The sequence below is a fragment of the Calliphora vicina genome, chromosome 2, assembly GCF_958450345.1.
Source record: "Calliphora vicina chromosome 2, idCalVici1.1, whole genome shotgun sequence".
Lineage (NCBI taxonomy): Eukaryota > Metazoa > Arthropoda > Insecta > Diptera > Calliphoridae > Calliphora > Calliphora vicina.
In genome coordinates, this window is record NC_088781.1 from 47,653,522 (window position 1) to 47,667,146 (window position 13,625).

Here is a 13,625-nt window from a genome sequence, read left to right on the forward strand (position 1 = left end):
GTAATAAAATCAGACTATAAAGACTTTGGCATGAATCAAACATGCAACTAACTCCGAACGAAGTTTTTGTATTAATATGTACATATAATTAATTTTATTTTAAGCGGTCATTCGTTTCAAAGCAATTAAACCATTAAAATTATATCAAATTCTTAATAAATGAACAAAGAAGTACTAGTAATTAAATGTGGTTAATGATATCTTCTTTGTTCATTATAAATTTAATAATTATTATCAGCATGATTTTTCAGATTTAATTAATCTTTCATATTTTATTTCATTAATACATATATTTTCCAAAAAAATCCTTTTGTAATTGTTTCTATCTCTCAGAGAGAGAAAAAGAGGGAGGACACAACCTGATAAGTGTTGCCAGAAAAGGAAAGTGGTATTAATCTAAATTAATGTTTTTTGTTGCTAAGAAATCTTAAAGAATCCCCTTTTAACAATTTTGTCTAGGTCAAAAATAAAGGGTGTCTTAGTAAAAGTGCACTTTTTAAATTTAGTGTAATTTTTTTTTGTGCAAGTGGCAACTTTTAAATTGGACAGCTGTCACATATGTTTATTCCGATTATTAAAAATGGAGCGCTTTACGAAAGACAATTGCGTTATAATTGTGAAAACTTATTACAAAAACTTTGAAAGTTGTACTGAAATCTCTTCGAAGAATTATCAATCGAGAAAGTGCACAAAATTCCGCGGTAGTTTTTTTCCCTTTTTATTTTTTATAGAATTTGAATAGGAAAAATGGGAAAAGAGAAAAAACTCACAAGAATTTTGTTTCATAATTGGGCTGAATGTGTCAACCATTCGTCGGTTATGGACCATAGGACTCCTGTACGTCAACGTACCGGTCGGTGTCTTAAAAACATTGATGCTGTAAACGAGAGTGTCGCCTAAATTACACGCAGCAAATTTTTACAAAAGTCCTCCACCTTCATGCGTACAAAATTCCGCTTACTCCGGAGCTCAAGCCAGCAGACCATGTAAAGCACCGGCAATTCGTTCAATGGGTAATGGAGCAAAGTGAAGTCAATAGCAATTTTTCGAAAAAAGTAATGAAGCGAATTTCCATCTGAATTTGGGCTTAATAAATCCTCATGCAATCCAAGAGAAACAAATGCACCCACAACGAGCAACTGTATGGTGCGGATTTTGGTCAGTTGACTTAACGGCATTCGTTACAGGAACATGATAACGGATTAGCAACGATATCCAGAACATATTATCTCAATGAATTCTGATGTCAACTAGCCACCAAGAACATGCGATTTAACGCCGTTTTTTCTTTGGGGTTTTATGAAATCTCAGATTTGTACGAATAAACCAGAAACAATCCCTGAGCTCATATCCGAGATCCAACGCGTCATCGGTGAGATACAGCCACATCTCTGTGAAAAGGTCATGGAAAATTTAATGAAAAGAGTAAAGACCTGTCATCAGAACAGTGGGGGCCATTTGACGGATATTTTATTCCATACTAAATCGGAACATGTCTTCTTTAAAATGAATAAATACAGTCTTACTGAGACACCCTTTAATAACAATTAGGCCCCATTTTTGTCAAAGTTTAGCCATTTTTTAAACTCATTTCAAAATGTTGAATTTGATTATTATTCACGACTAGTGAATACACATTGCTTTATCACACATTGTAATTCATTGAAATCTGTTCATATTTGTACAAGTTACAATCTGTACAAAGTTTTCCTAACCAGAGGTGGTCGACTTTGACACCCTGTCACAAATTAAATTTTCTTAAAGAATCTCCTATACGATTTGTTCATACATTGATTTGTAATCGGAGCAGTAGTCTGGAAGATTCAGATTTATTACCCCTTGTTTGTGATTAACCCCACCGTGTGCCACTATTAACGATGTCCTATCATCCTATTTTTCAGAACGTATTTCAGTACATAGAACAAATTCTAGCGGGAGGAACGACCTGTAGCTTGATATTTTTTTTTGGCCAAAAATATATATTGTTTAAATTATCCATTTTAGATTTCCCTAGTTTTAAAGATAATTTAATTAATTTTCTGGCAACACTAATCTTTTTAAATCATTCATGAAATACAAGGAAGAAGAGAATTCTCTTTTTTTCAGTTCAATGAAAACTCGCTCTTCCATCTTTGTATTCGTTTCTGTTTTGATTCTGTTTACGTTTATTGAACTGACAGGCAAACAACAAAAACAAAATAAAATAAACAAATAAGTGATGTCGTTATTGTTGTAAAATTTATACTAGACACGGCATACACACGTTCTCAGTCAGATGATACACAAAATATCACAACAAAAAGATACATCTATCCATCAAATATACATAAGTACCCAGCAGTTATTGGTGACTGTCTCGAATTAGTGATTTTACCTATAACTTAGGAGGACAATTAGTTACATAAGTAGTTATGTGACTCATTATTTTAATACGTGCATGTTCTAAGCAGGGGATTAATTGACCCTTTTTGATTACAATGAGTCTGTCTGCTAGCTGGTCTAAATTAGTCAACGCATTGTTTTTACCGGTTACCGGTTACATAGAGTCAGCTACATAACTAGTTAGTTTAACATGAACGGGTGCTAATTGACCTCAAATAGTCAGTTAAAAAGACATATCATAGACAGTCCAATAGCCCAGTTTGTACGAATTACAAAAATTAAAAAAGTGCAGTACAAAGTAAACGTTTAAAGTGACTACACTCTAGATTACTTAGAGACACTTATGTGCCAATTGACCTCACGATGGATTACCTGGGATGTATAAAGTAACCAGTTCAATTCTATGCACTACAAAGAGCACATACGTCACAAATGACTCAAAATATATAAATTAGAGTCAACCAACTGATGTGACATAATAAGGGATACATTGACAACTTGCTTAACTGCTGGGTATCTATGAGTATGAACATCGTTCACACTAGTACCGCGATATTTACAAACATTCTCACACATGTGTTACTATTATTCTTATTTAACTGTGTAGCTTCTTTAAGCTTTAGTAAGTTAGAGATAATAAAACTGTCAGATACATAAGATGCAAAATAATCAAGTAGTCAGTCTGACTCGCAGATTAATCTAATTTTTCTTTCAATCGGTTTTTTTTTGTTCATAGTCAATCAATATACATAACTATAAACGATTCAATTTGATTTTGTTACAAAGCAAATAAACAAATATTTAAATATTTATATTTTCAATAATCAGTAATCTGTTTATCAATTATTTATAAATTGATATGTAGTATATAAATAAATAATTGTGATTGTTGTTATTTATATTTCCATACATAAATATGTATGTATAGAAATACATATATCATGTATTTAATCGCTTGAAAAATATTGAATTTTTTTTTTGTTATACATTTTAAATAATTTATATTTGTTTCAGAACAGACATTGAATTTTCAGTAAAAATTAGCACGCGCGTGTTTTATTAAACATTTTACCAAAATAGTCAAATGTATTAAGTTTGACTATTTATTCGTAAAATATAATTAGACATTCTGAATGAAAAATAAAATAAACATTTTGTTTGTGTACTAAAATAGGTCTAATGGGTACGAGGGTGGTGTTGAAAGTTGAGATTAATGTTTTTAATTACTTCTCTCCAGATTTTATAACAAAATTTCCCCTGAGTTGATTTCTCCCAACTTATGTATTTCATTGACAGGCCATCAAGAGGACATTTAAGGTATTTTTGTTGAAAAATACTCTTCAATGCGACATTTGTTTAATGTTATATTAAATGTTAAGGAATTTGTGTTTACTATTTTAATAAATTTCCTCATTTTTGCATTAACATAAAATGTGAGAATCCATTCGAATTCAAAATTACAGTACATATAATACAGTCTCAGCCATTTCACGAATCTACAGGCAATGATCTTACAGAATCACATGACACATTTTCTATATGGGTACTATAAGATATTCGGATATGTACTGACAGTAAACCTTCAATCAAATCTCTCTCTGGTGTCTACACAACATGCAGAACTAGTCGAATCTGTCTCTCGTCTACAAGACGACGAGTTCAATTATTGGGTTGATGTTCCGCTTTCATGTTAAATGTCATTTATACAGCGTGAACTGTGTGGATTTCTTCGGTCTAAATGGTCTACTTTGTCGACAAGCTCGTAATGGAAGCTTACATGGCCCGTATACGGCCATCGTAAGTTGTCATGTGATTGCACAGCGAAAACAGTTTTGGTTGTGATAACCGAATTTTTCGCTAATTGAATCATTCAGTCATTTTATCTGCTGTGGCTGACAAATTAAAGTTCCGATGACAAAAATTCGGATATTTCAATTGTAATTCTTCTTTCTCAACTGACTGTATTTTGCAAGAACCGAAAAAATCTGTAAATATAATCATTCACCCTTATCGTGGTTGGCGTAAACGTCTTACGCCTACGACAGTTTAGTACTAGATTAAAGAAACAGTTTTCATTTTATCTTTAATCTAGTACGAAACTGTCGTAGGCGTAAGACGTTTACGCCAACCACGATAAGGGTGAATGATTGGATTATATTCACAGATTGGCTTCAATTTTGGTCATCACAACTCTATGCGGTTATGGGTTATGGTAGCCGTGTTGACTGGGCACTTGTCAATAGTTGCACATGCTATTAGATTAAATATTCCTTCTAATGACTTCTACAGAAACTGTCCCGATAGGAACGAGGAGGAAACGGTGGAGCATCTATAGGGGACTGCGACAATGCGAAGATACACCCCGAGTCTCTGGCGGGGATCGAACCCGCAACCCTCAAATTGTTAGCCCAGCACACTATCGTCTAGTCTATCACTAGGTCACTACCTTACGGATCTATCGAGGATGATATTAAGAGGATGCATACGTTCATTCATGGACTAGGTTTGTGACAATGGGTAGTCCTTTCTGCACGATCTAAAGGATCCATCCAGAATGGATATTAAAATGATGGATTTGAGTGCCTGGAACATTATCCTTTAGGGTATCACAAAGGGACCAATTCAAGGTCCCAAGTAAGTTGATGTAACTGGCTGTTGTTATGGATGGCAACCGAACTTCAGTTGCGTTGCCAGAGGGCAACCACAAATTTCTGGTTGCCAATTGCCATCTGTAATACCATTTAGGCAACTGACAACGCAACTGAAGTTCGGTTGCCATCCATAGTCGACCCATAAGTTCAACTAAAATGGATGTATGACTTAAAAATACGGGATTTGCAATAGATAATAATTAATTGTGATGAAAAATGGATCCATTACGATAACCCGAAGCGTTAGAGATTGTATTTGAAGCCCAACCGAATCGACACCAAAGCGAAATATCCATGGCACTAAGGTAATTCTCAGTATTTCGTGAGATCAAAAGGGTCCTTTCTATTATGAGCTCCTGAAATCTGACCATCATAGGGAATTTTTACCGAACGGAACTGATTCGTTTGAAGGGAGCATTGGAACAGAATATGCGGCCACATATGAAACCGTAATATTTCATCATGACAACACTCGGCCACATGTTTCAATACCTGTTGAAATGTATTTAGAATGAAGTGGTTGAGAAGTTTTGTCTCACTCGCTTTATAGTCCAGAGCGTGCCCCGTCCAACTATTATTTGCATCGATCGAAACAGAACGCTCTCTCTCTGGGATACGTTTCACTTTGTAACAGAAAAAAAACGGAAAATGACATTTGTTTCCAGTGTTGCCAGACAAAGTTTACCTTATGTCCCCAATCTGAAAGTCGATGTCCCCAAAAAATCCCCATTTCAAAATTGAAATCCCCAATTTTGTCACCATAAAAAAAATTAAATTATATTGTTAATACTAAATTTTACTATGTTGAGTTAAACAAACTAAAGTTGCAATCTGGCATAATAACATACGACAAGCATTTTTACATCTATTTACCTCATTGTCAGTTTTCAAAATGTTGATTCATCGATTTTGGAACAAATTGTTTGGAAGATGTCATTTTACTTTGAAACCTGCCAAAGAATTCTTGATGTTTATCCGATTTTTGTATGAATTAGTTTTTATAACTCCTTGAGAAATCAAGAGCTTTATAATATTCGATTTTTTATTCCAGAAAAAAGAATCGCGCACATCCCCATTAACAAGTAACAAAATGTCGAACACGACCAAATCATAATCAAATCAACCGTGTGTGGCCAGCTTAAGTTACAGGTCGACGATAAGTTGAAGAACATCATTGAAAACTTTTTTTTTTGAATAAATTCTGAATTTGAGGATGTTTTTGAAATTTTTTGACATTTTTTCACTTTCGCACAGTGTAATTAACATTTAAATACGAAGTCAAAAATTGGCTCCTAGAGAATGATTCAGCTTTCTGTGTTTAGCAAGAATTTAAAACTATTTAATATCTGTGAACTTTTGATGAAATCCTTTTTTAATTTTTTTATTATCAAAGTAGTGTCCTGAAAACGAAAAATCTTTGTGTTTTTTATGTTTTTCATCAAATTCTGAAGAAATGAAAGAAATAAAATATGATTATTTAAACAAAATATAAAACCAAATAGATTAGAAATTGAAATGTTTTTCAATAAATAGCTCTTCTGCTTTATTACAAGGCCAAGTACTCTACATTGTGAATACCGCTAATGTCTAAAAATGTAAAATCCCCAAAAATGGATGTAAATCCCCAAATTTTGTTAAAATCCCCAAATCCCTCCCCACGAAATTCTGTCCCCAAAAAAATCCCCAAATTGGGGAAATCCCCAAATTGGGGACAAATCCCCACATCTGGCTACACTGTTTGTTTCTACAATTGTCATGTTATCTCTTTTGTGAACTTAAAACTAAACGTAGCCAGATTTCTCAATCAATAAGAACTCAATGTTAGCATTTCCTGTAAAGTCATTATTGGATTATTTTAAAACCAATTTAGTCATACGTAATGTAGTTATGGGAACCGACTAGCTATCCCAAATTTAAGATCTAATCCAAAAATTTCAGGCTCTTTACAAATACACCATAAGATATTAGAATATCCAACACTTGGATGTAAAGGGTGATTCATTTAAATGTTTTGTTTACATATGTTTTCCATTATCATCCTTCCGAGTCTACTATTGCTAATACCAGCAAATTTGAGTCTCCACTCAATTCTTAGATCGTAGATAGATCTGCGATAACAGCAGCTACAACATTTCTTGTGTAATTCGCGAGATACTATTAGCAATGCTGAAAAGATTGAACGAAACTTGGACCTTCCGAATTGGATTGAAATTATCTTTAAAACGCAAATGACAGACTTCACATAGTCGCAAAATAATAAAAAAATTTGGGGCTATGTGAAGTCCAGTCTTTGTCGATAAGCCAGCTACGTTTCAAGACTTGGAATATGTCCAATTCATATGGATTTGCATCATCGTCCTTCCGAGCCCACTATTGATAATACCAACAAATTTGAGTCTCCACTAAACTCATAGATCGTAGATAGCCATCAGCTACAACATTGCTCGTGTAATTCGCGAGATATCGGTAGCAATTCTGGAAAGAGTGAACGAAACTTGAACCTTCCGAATTTTAATGAAATTATCTTTAAAAAGTGTTATTTCTGGTTATAATATAGATTTTTCTTTGGGGTTATTTCCAAAGTCTTTGTCAATAAACCAGCTAATAAGCTAGTGTAATTCACGAGATACCGATACCAATGCTCGAAAGAGTGATGAAAAATTTGACCATCCGAATGGAATAATTACAGCGTAGCCGCGGTCAACATTTGAATTAAATTATCTTTGAGAAGTAAAAAGTTAGAGATTGTTCCTACGGATCATAAGAAAGATTCCGATATCCAATTAAAAGAATACCTCTAAATGAATAACCCTTTACGTTTGGTAAAGGAAGAGATCGAAAGAATTTGCGTAAAAATACGTTCACAAACTACAACTTCGTTCGAATCGGCTTGCAAGATTGCTACACGAATTAATTGTCACATAAGCCTTCGTAGAGGCGATCTATCATCCTGCAAAATTGAGGACCTCTTGTTCAGTCTTAATGCTCAATTGTGAGCAATATTTTTAGCATCTAAGAAGTAAAGCCAGACTATATATTAATAAAATCACTATCCCGTCCTGATATCAGTATCAGTAATGTTGGGTTTATCTAAATCCTTTGTTTGTATGATATAATTGTTGATTTTTATCGAACTTTTCTTTTTTTTCACTCGTATTCATATTTGATAATAATTTTCATAACAATTTTTATTTTTTTGTTTTGGTAGATAAAATAATATTTGATTTTTCCACTTTGTGGTTATGAATTTGATAATTTTCCAAATACTCACTCACTGCAGTAGTTATATTTAAAAATTTCTTGTTACTTGTGGTTTTATTTTTCAGGAAACAAAAACCGAATTTAACTTTAGACAACCGTTATTAGATAATTCATGTTTTAAGGTGAATGTAATTTGATTTTTTTTTAGTTTTTATCGAAATTTGTAGTCAAAGTATAGACAATAATTTAGTTATTATTTATAGACTTTATAAATTGATGTCTTTTTTACTATTACTCGTTATCATTAAGTAAATTTTATTTTGTTTTTGGTTTATTTATGAGTATTTTTTTTAAGTAATTTATCGTAGTATTTATTAGTTGTTGTTTTTAATTTATTTTCATGTTTTTTCGGTAGTATGTATTAACTTTTGTTTAAAATCTTTAGACTTAATTTTATTCAGGTGACGAATAACGTGTCGATAACATTTAAACCCAGAACAAATTGGAATATTTTTTTTTTAAAAAAATTTTTGTTTTTGTTACGTGAATTTTCTTTCTTCTTTTGCGATTGGAAACAATGTGTTCACAAAAGCATTAAATGCTTAAATTAACTGATTATGGTTTAAAATTGTTAACTGTTTTGGTATTTGGCTTTAATGACGGCTGAAATCATTTTATGATATGATTACATATTTATTAATACTTATTTTTTCGAAATGATTATTATCATTAAAACTTTTGTTGTTGATTTTGTTATAATTCAAATTTCCAAATGCTACTTTATCTCTACTTAATAATTTTAAGCAACGATCATAAAATATAAAAAAAATATATATAAAAATTCTCCCCTACCTAAACACTTATGTTTGTTGATTTGTACTCTATTAACTCACTGCCGCCACTCACTCACTCACTAGTTCACACTCACGTCTTTAAACAAATTTTCTTTTATTTTCGTAAGAAATTCAGTAGTCAGCTCGAAAATTAATGAAAACAAAAACAAAAACCGAAAGATAACAAAAACAAAAACCGAAAGATATCAAAACAAAACAGAAAATATGTGTGAAAAATAAAAACAAACAACGTCTTTACACTCCGAAGTCATACCACAAACTAAATAATTTATTTATTTTTACATTTATTCATTTCGGCCATATGTTTTTGTTTGTTGGTTTTTGTTGTCTACCACTCGAAAAGTCTTCCTTCTTTTTTAGCTGCTCCTTGTTGTCGAACGACAAGGTAGAGAAAGAGAGCAAAAAAAATATCAAAACAAAATCAATATTCATGATCGTTGCTCATTAAGTGTTGCTAGAAAATCTTGTCAATAATTCTGTCCATATTTCGGTAGGTCAAATACCCAAAAAGTCCAACAAATGAACAGGGGTTTCCTTGTCCAGATTCTTTAAATACACATTGGTATCGGACCAAGCTCATAAATTTCAGTTAAATCTTCCTACAGTTTGATACATATTTTTTTCATATTTGAAAATATGAAATAATCAAAATGAACCGTATCTGGAAAATATATGGAGCCATGAGGTCTTCAATATATCCAAAACATTTAAATAATACTGATTCGATTCTCTAACAAAAACTATTCTGCATGCTCTTCTGAAAACCGTGGTCATTGTCTTCGCAGACCATGCAATTGTTTCGGATTTCAGAAAAGTGAAATCAGCCATAAGTTTTATATTTTATATAATACATGATCTTTGAAATGTTCGCAGTATGAGTGACATTTATATTATGTTATGGTTAATATAGCGACTGATTTATGAGCCATATCTATTTCGGCTATACACATATGCCCGTCTAGGCATGTTGTGCACTCTTGAGGAAATGTTCTTCCGGAAGCTTAAGAGGTTAAGAACCTAGTTTCCCTAATATAATTTCATAGTGCTTTCCAATCAGAATACCTATTTCATATTCGAATGGCAGGAAATTGGCACAAGTAATCGTCCTCGTCCTCGACTTCACACTCCCTGCTGATCATATTATAGACCGATACGAGTCTTCAACTCTGTGTGTTCAGTTAACACATTAACTTATCTTCTGAGTGTTGGCCTATTTATGTAGGTTCTGAATCTCTTTTGTCCTCTTTAGATTTGGGATTTCCGAAACGATATTGGTCGTCCTGCCAACTGTAGAGTTCTGCCAGTCTCTGATGTGTTTGTTCATCGCCCACTCCTTTAGTTCATCTTTAAACTTTTGCAAGATTTTAGATTAAAGGTACCCATACGTGATCTTGTCCATCTTTTCTGTGGGATCTATATTATCTTAAGATTTTCGCAATTAAAAACATTTCGAGATTTAACATTTTATTTCCTATAACCGCTTGACTATCTGTAAAACTAAAGGGTATTTCATTAAGCGATTCCTATCTTTAAATTCAAGTAAAACAAAGTGTGTGTAAGATATTGAACTATGTTATTTGTTTGAAATGCATCGTGCAAATGTCTACCGCAGCTTTGCTGGGTGGCGAGTATCCCAAATTAAAAAAAAAACTCCACAAGAATAAGTCTAACGGGGTCAAATCGCACGATCTGGGGGTCAGTTTACATTAGCGCTACGTGAGATGACTATGAACTCAAAACGCTAGAGCAGAATGTCCAATGTGGCATGATCTCTGTGTCACGTAGCGCCGTCCTTTTGAAAACAAATGTCGTTGGTGTCATCCAATTCAGGTCAAACAATGTTGGAATCATCGATCAACAATACTCGCTCTGTTGACGATAATGGTCATTCCCAATGAAATATAGGCCGATGACCCGCCAGCTCAAAGTTCACACCAAACAGTGACTTTTTCAGAGTGCATTGGCCGCTCTTGGATCCATTTATCCAGACTAGAAAAATTTATTAAATCGTAAATATATACAACGGTTTCTCAGTCATCGAGAGTTTTATCTTGCAGAAGAAACTTCCTGTTGTCGCGTTTCAAAACGTAACAGGAAACTGTATTTCGTAGATTTTCCGTGGAATTTTGTGTAGGTCGTTCTTAGTTGTGTATTGTACGAAAAACATAGATTTGTGTTGGAATTAATACTACAAGATCACCAGGTGACTTATAGTGAAATTGAATTGAATTTGACATTTTTCTCACAGGAAAGAACATTCTACAACAACAGATCTGTTACAGCAACAACAATCGTCTAAGAAAAGGCTTTAAATAGACCTGTTATTCTTCGTGATTCTTATGCACTCAAATTCAACGAAATGTATTCGGTCACGCATCACTTCGAATCTAATGGTTGCAGTTTTTTTTCCGAAAATACGGATATGCCGCCATTATCAAATTGACACGATGTTTCGGGAATACTAGAGGGCCAAAATTCGGTCACGAAATGGTCGCCATTATTTGGAACGTTAGATTAGTATTTGTTAGCCACAAGTGTTTAAGGAAGTATAGAGCATATAACGCCATTTACTATTCTTCACAACAACAATGTGAGCTCTTACAGGATCGTCCAAACAATTTAATTTGAGAGCATTTATTCCAGTGAAATTTACACTTAATTAGGGTTCCTAATCGGGAATATTTTTCGGGAATTTCTTTATAAAGTTGCAGTATTTTTTCTGCACAGATAAAACAGATTCGTGGTAATTCTTTGTTGCCAAATTGCGATTATATTCATCGGTCCATATTTTTTCGGAAACAGTCTCCAGGCCGGTATATTGGACCATGTTGGAACATTTTACGTCCGGCAGTTCTCAATAACTCTTACATATGGTTACAGCAAGAAAACAAATAAAATTTCAAATAAGTCAGTTGAAGCAGCGACATCATTGGGAAATTTTTTATCGAAAACATATTTGGCATTAGTTCTGACATTTTGGTGATTGTCAATATCAGGAATAGCGGACAATGAATTGCACATATCGTTACCTTAATATAGAAATGGTCCCGTCATATATCATATTTAGCCAAAAAATATCGACTTAAAAAAACGCGAGTTAGTGCCGATATTAAGGTAACGATATATGACTATAGATGGTCGAAAGGTCAACATATTTTGATTTTGGAGTTTACGGCATATTGGACTGAGTATTAGCCAGATTTTTGGAACAAAGTTCATCAATAGAGTGTAGTCATTGTCTATGGTTTCAGCCACAAATCCTACACCATCTGGTAACTCTCTACTAACTATCACTTTTGTTTTATTACAGTATCTCTCTCTTTCTCTCACTCTCCTACACTCCTAAATAAACACACAAAGTAAATAGATTTTACGAGTTGATTCGTAGTCAATACTCGTATTTCTTATCATTTAAATTTGCACTAAACATGTGTTGTTGTAAAAACAAAACTATACTACCTACTTAAGAGCACACTACTACGACTACTACGATTTAAATACTCGTAGTAGTACGAGTAGCAGGCAACTAGTGTTGTTATTACTTGTACTTACTCATTTAATTCTACACATGATAATCATACGTACATATGTAGATACAATTGTATAGTTCATATGATTATGTTTATTGTTGTTTTGAATTTGCTGTTGTTGTATTTTATTACAGCTGATTTCGTTCAACCACAATGAATGTACTCGTACTTAGTCAATTACTTAATCCCATTCGAATGACAGACAATATTTGCTGACTCTCCGACCGATTCGACTCTTTATTATTGCTCTATACGAGTGTGTGTGGTTTATGACAACTTATTTGGTGGATACATTTTAAAGTTTTTGTGATTGTTTATTTTTTTTTGTCAAACTCAGCTAAATTTTTCGTTGTTTTTACAAAATTTCGATTTGAGAATGTATATTTTACTGTGTTTGCAGCGAAGTTTCTTTGTTAATTTTCGTTTTATATTCTTTTTTGTACTTCATTTTACTACTGTATTTCTTTTGAACTGTTGGACTTGTTTTCTGAAAGGTTTATCACTTCGTTCTTTATGGTACTCTATTGGACAGTGGTAGTGAGTGATTAAAATTGGAAAAACATTTTAATTTTATTAGCTACGCCTGCTTTATTAATAATTTTAATATAGTTTCTCAGTGTTTAAGGCAATTATTAAAAATCTACTAGATATCGGACCGTACCCATTCCTAATTTCTTAATATTTGGTCATATAAAATTTGAAGTGGCGAAAAAATTTGAAGTTCTCTTTGGTTTGTCTTTTATCGAGGTTCATAGTTGAAAATTTTACATAAGAATGGTGTAAAATCTATCAATTTCAATTGTATGTAACTTTTTAACAGCTTAACCATTTTTTGCTATCTCACAGTAAGTAATGTTTAATTTAATCTAGTTTCAATATATTTTCCTAGAAATAATTTTCTTTTGAACATAGGTTATTAAAACAAACAAAAAATTACTTGAACAATAGATATAATTTTCTAAAGATTTTTCTCAAATTTAAGCCATTTTATGGTTAACAAAATAAAT

General features: G+C 32.7%; 1 protein-coding gene across 2 annotated transcripts in view; it reads right to left on the reverse strand.

The window, feature by feature from the left end:
- The window catches only part of LOC135951248 (ATP-binding cassette sub-family G member 1), a 49,288-nt gene extending 39,966 nt beyond the window's left edge, over positions 1-9,322 (reverse strand). Inside the window, exon 1 of one of the 2 annotated variants that reach the window (XM_065500863.1) lies at positions 9,087-9,322. The gene's annotated coding sequence lies outside the window, so the exon portion shown is untranslated. Of the gene's footprint in view, positions 1-8,304; positions 8,460-9,086 lie in introns of those variants that run through there. The other variant, XM_065500862.1, reaches the window with a different exon arrangement.
- Positions 9,323-13,625: the final 4,303 nt, after the last annotated feature.